Genomic DNA, 5795 nt, shown 5'->3' on the forward strand with positions numbered 1-5795 from the left:
TAGGGAGATGGAGCAGGAAAATCAGCGCATTTTTCGATGCATTTTTCGGGCTGCTTCCTGGCCAATACTCCTCAGCAATGATCAAGCCTGGTATTCCTCCTGTAGCTTAGAACACAAAGAATCTTCAATTTTGCATAAAATTTTGTGACGTCCAACCATTTAAGCCCTTATCCGCCATATCTGACCTTGGATATCTCCAGATGTAGTCATTTGCTAACTGTAGTTGTCCTGCAGCACTTCACTAGTCACTGTCTTGTACCATTTTTGTCTGAAATTGGTTTTGAAATAAGAAAATAAAAGTGAAAATGGAAGAAAATAATGGATCAAAGACTGAAGCTCTGATACCACTTGTCAGAGAGAGAACTAGGGAGAGAGAAAGAGGAGAGAGAAAGACTGCAGAGAGAGAGAGAATAAGAGTGACGAGGAGAGAGAAAGACTAGATTTGGAGAGAGAAAGAAATGAAAGATGAGGAAGCCATAGAAGCTGTGAGCAAGAAGGGAGAGAAAGATTGTAATTGTATTGATATGTCAAAAATATGTGGAAAATTACAACTTCTCTCCTTATATACCAGTGTCTATGTGACATGGCATATTATTAGCATTCTAACTATTCCCAGCTTCTTTGGAGTTTTTCTCCAATGGACAGCTCATCCGTTTACACGGAATCCCTAATAGATCTGATTTTCAGCTTATCACCATTCAACAACTCAAGAAAGAGTACAAGAAGCGTTCACAGATATTTGTATTGCATTTGAACAAAGAAACACAGGATCAGCCCAATAATTCAGCAAACCATCCAGCCTTGACAGCTCTTCTTCAGGAGTATAGAGATTTATTTGAAGTACCTACTTCATTGCCTCCTAAGAGAGCGGTGGATCGCCCCATTGATTTGGAACCCAACTCAAAGACAATCAATAAGCCACCTTATAGACTATCAAAATGTGAACGAGAGGAAGTAGCCAAGCAAATCAAAGAGCTTCTTGAAATGGGATTCATTGAACCAAGTTCTTTACCTTATGCATCCCCAGTCCTGTTAGTCAAAAAGAAAGATGGATCTTTCAGAATGTGCATTGACTACAGGGATCTCAATAAGATAACAGTGAAGAACAGGTATCCTATACCCAGGATAGATGATTTACTTGATAAGCTTAAGGGGGATCGATTCTTCACGAAGATTGATTTGAGATCAGGGTATCATCAGATTCGCATGAGAGAGGGTGATGAGGTCAAGATTGCTTTTAGGACTGATCGTGGGCTCTACCATTTCTTGGTGATGTCGTTCGGCCTTACAAACGCTCCAGCTACCTTTCAAAGCCTGATGAATAAGATTTTGCAACCTTTCCTCTTTCAGTTTGTCCTGGTGTTCTTTGATGATATTTTGATCTACAGCAAGACTTTACAGGATCATTTGTCGCATACGAGGAAGGTTTTTGATGTGTTGAGACATCATAGGCTTTTTGCTAAGGAGAAGAAGTGTTCTTTCATGCAGACTGAAGTGAAATACTTGGGACATATAGTCAGTGAAAAAGGAATACAGGCTGATCCCAAGAAGATGCAATGCATAAAAGATTGGCCAACACCTACTACTGCTACCTCTCTTAGAGGATTTCTTGGTCTATCTTCATTCTATCATAGATTTATAAAGCATTATGTGGCAATTGCAGCCCCTTTAACTGACAGGTTGAAGAAAGAGGCTTTCCTTTGGGATGCTCTTGCAGATAGCAGCTTCAACCAGTTAAAGGAATTACTTACCTCTGCTCCTATTCTTGTATGCCCGGATTTCTCTAAAGAGTTTACTATACAGTGTGATGCTAGTGGCCGTGGCATTGGGGCTGTTTTGCTTCAGGAGCATGGAGTAATTGCATTTGAAAGCCGTAAGCTTATTGATAAGGAGATGGCCATGAATGTTTATGACCAGGAAATGTTGGCTATTCTGCATGCAATCAAGAAATGGCACCATTACTTATATGGCAGCCGATTCAGAGTACATAGTGATCATCGGGTACTCAAGTATTTCCTTAGTCAAATCTCACTCCAAAGCAACGACGATGGGTAGCAACATTACAAAATTATGACTTTGACATCACTCATACAAGGGGCAAAGATAACATAGTGGCTGATTCTCTCTCTCGTATGTGGGCCTGCAAAGTGTCAGCCATGACAGAACTACATAGTGATTGGATTGAAGAGCTACAAGAGGCATATCTCTTAGATGAAGATTTCAGCCAAATCTTTCAGAAATTACAGCAAGGTCTTATGGAAGAAAACTCACATTACCAGCTTAAAAATGGTCTTATTTGGTGGAAAGGTAAGATTGTTATTTCCTCTACTTCTTCTTTCAAGCGAAAAATTATGGAGGAGTTACATTCTTCCTCTTTATCTGGGCATTTAGGAGTTTTCAAGACTTATGACAAGATCAGCAAGAGCTTTTATTGGAAAGGACTGTGGAAAGATGTCAAGGACTTTGTTATGAAGTATATGCCTTGTCAGCAAAATAAGGATAGCACCCATAAGCCAGGAGGTTTGTTGCAGCCATTGCCTATTCCTACGGGTAAATGGACTCATATTACTATGGACTTTATCACTGGCTTACCTACTACCAAGAAGGGGTGGAATAGTATTTATGTGGTGGTTGACAGACTCACCAAAGCAGCTCATTTTATCCCAACAAAAATTCAGTTTATTGCTTCTCAAGTGGCCAATCAATTTATGGAGCATATTTTCAGATTACATGGATTACCGCAAGTGATTGTCCATGATAGGGACTCAAAGTTTATGAGTAACTTTTGGCAAGCGGTATTTACATCTATGGGTACTAAGTTGGCTCCATCTACGGCTTATCATCCCCAAACTGATGGACAGATAGAGAGAGTTAATAAATGGTTGGAGACTTATCTTCGCCATTTTTGCTATGATGTCCAAACCTCATGGGATTCTTGGTTACACTTGGCTGAGTTTGCTTATAACAATTCCACTCATGCGAGCATAGGAGTTTCACCCTTCGAGGCTTTGTATGGTTACAAGGTGCCCTTACCCACAGTCATTTTTAATGACAAGATCAACCCTCATGGGAAGGAAGAGTTGGAAAGAATGCAGACCCTTCTTCAGCAATGCAAGGTGAATCTAAGGAAGGCTCAAGATCAGATGAAGATGTATGCTGATGAGAAGAGGAGGCCTTTAGAGTTCCAAGAAGGAGAGCTGGTTTTGTTAAAGGTGCCCAAATCCAAGTACTCTACATTGAAAGATGGATCCAGTAATAAGCTTGCCCACAGATTTTATGGCCCTTACAGGATCCTTAAGCAGATTGGAGATTTGGCATACATACTAGAGCTTCCCTCTTCTACAAAGATTCATAACGTCTTCTATGTTAGTCAGCTCAAGCCCTATTATGGTGATCCAGTGGATTTAGTTGATGAGCTGCCACTTATTGATGAAGATGATCTTGTTCAGTACATCCCAAAGGCTGTTATAGGTCAGCGTGAAAAGAAGCTTCGATCACGTTCTATTGTGGAATATTTGATTAAATGGATAGGTTTACCCTCTGAAGAGGCTTCTTGGAGACCTGATTCAATATTGGATGAGTATCCATACTTGAGGGATACATTGGTGGCTGAAGCCTATTGCTTATGGAGCTAGTATTGATGCAGACTGGTTCAAGACAGCACGCTGTTTTAGAACAGTTTTTATCGTACTTCATTTTCAGAATTAAGCTATCTACATGAGCTTAAAGTACTCTTCAAGAGCTTTGTTTTGATATGTGGTACATCTCATTTGGACACTTCTATCAAAAGTTATGGCAGATTTGGTCCAGCAGGGACTGTTATTTCAGCAAGCTATCTACTTTCTTCTAGAACTATTTGTTGAATATTCTATGGCTCCATTTTCTTCTGAAGTTCTTCAAATCATGTATATAGTTGGGTCCTCTTTCTGTTCTTCAAATTCAGCCCTTGTAATGATAATTCTTCATTCATTTCCCATTTGTAAAGCTATAAAACAGAGTAGTACTCTGTTCTATCCATCTCTTCTTTAGTTCTTTCTAGGTTTGTTTTTTAGGACAAAAACTTTTGGGAAGGGATGGATTGTAAGAAGCTAGGAATAGTTAGAATGCTAATAATATGCCATGTCACATAGACACTGGTATATAAGGAGAGAAGTTGTAATTTTCCACATCTTTTTGACATATCAATACAATTACAATCTTTCTCTCCCTTCTTGCTCACAGCTTCTATGGCTTCCTCATGTTTCCTTTCTTTCTCTCTCCAAATCTAGTATTTCTCTCTCCTCGTCACTCTTATTCTCTCTCTCCCTGCAGTCTTTCTCTCTCCTCTTTCTCTCTCCCTAGTTCTCTCTCTAACAATATGAGATTCTACTAAAGGTAATGACCCTTGCATTTAAAATTTTTGAAGGTGTCCTTGATTGGAATAAGTTTTGCACAAAGCTAATGAAGGGAACTATGGATCTAAACCATAAGTATCTAGTAGACAAGGGTTTGTTACTTACATTATGTTTGGCATGACCCTTTGGAAAACTGTTAAAGGGTCCTTGGAGTGCAAGGTTTTCTTGTTGTTAATGTAAAGTACTATTTTTTAGTCCTATTATTTTTAAATTGGCAATGAACACTTCTTTGTAGGTCATTGATTTGACGATTGGTATCATGTGCCTACCTAACAATTCTCTAGTAGCATGTTTTAGTGGTTCATCGGGGAACTATCCTAGATAGCTTCGCCCGGCACTCACAAGAATGCATGATCTATTGTCTAGGTTTCACAAAGTCCACCCCATAACAGAAGGTACTGGCCGTCCCCACGAGGATCAACTAGCAAGATCGGGGAACTGATTTGACAATTGAGGTATGTATACATCAATTAGCTCCATCGAAGGTGTCCCACAAGGGCTTCTTGTCCAACTGGAGTAATCATAGTTACCCTTGGTTCATGGAGTGCAATGCTATTTTCAAGTAATTGGTTAGGATTCAGGGAACCTTATGGAGTTCTAGCATAGTCGCTCAAGACCTGACCCTAGGTAAGGCTCTGCCTAATTTTTCCTAGCTAACATTTCGTTCAATCTCTTGAGAGAAGCTCCCAGCTTAGTGGGACCACCCATCCGTAGGACAGATCTATCATTCAAGGATCTCGCCCACGTGCTTTCCACAAATGGTTTTCTTTAGTTTTCTAATTACCTATCACATTAAGTTATGATATATAAAAGCAACTTTGTTAATTAACGTGTTATCACAGGTCCCTTCAAGTAATTTTAGGGCACAACACAATGACAGAGAAAACGGTCTTTTAGCAAAACATATTTATTTATTATTTCGCAAAGTTATTTACAATGATTTTTCCCTTCTACCTACGTAGAAGATAAACCTTTGTTCACTAGAAAATCCCTTTTGTCTGTGTAGAAGAAAAGAAACCCTCCAAGATTTTTGTCCCTTCACTAGTACCGAGGACTCCAAGATCCCTTCCTGATTCATGTGAGGGTCAAGCAATTCCTAAGAGCGATCGAGAGATTTATGGCCAGAGCCCCCCTAGCACCCACCTCCTCCTACCTAACGGATTCCTCACCGAGTGACCTCTCACCATTGAGGATGGTCCAAAGCTTCTTGCAGTGGTGCAAAACAATCCCCCTTGGAGCAAGGTTTTGCATCTAACCATAGGGGAGGCATAGTGCAATCTTTCCTTTTATGATCCTGATTATATATTTACAATTAGATCTATTGTTGCAAGCACAATCAATCTTTCTTGTGCAACCATCAATTCATGCACAAATAAAAAAGAAACATTAGCAAGTGTTTTT

This window comes from Lygodium microphyllum, chromosome 7 (genome assembly GCF_053477565.2).
Source record: "Lygodium microphyllum isolate KBCC chromosome 7, Lygodium_microphyllum_v1.1.10, whole genome shotgun sequence".
Taxonomy (NCBI): Eukaryota; Viridiplantae; Streptophyta; class Polypodiopsida; order Schizaeales; family Lygodiaceae; genus Lygodium; species Lygodium microphyllum.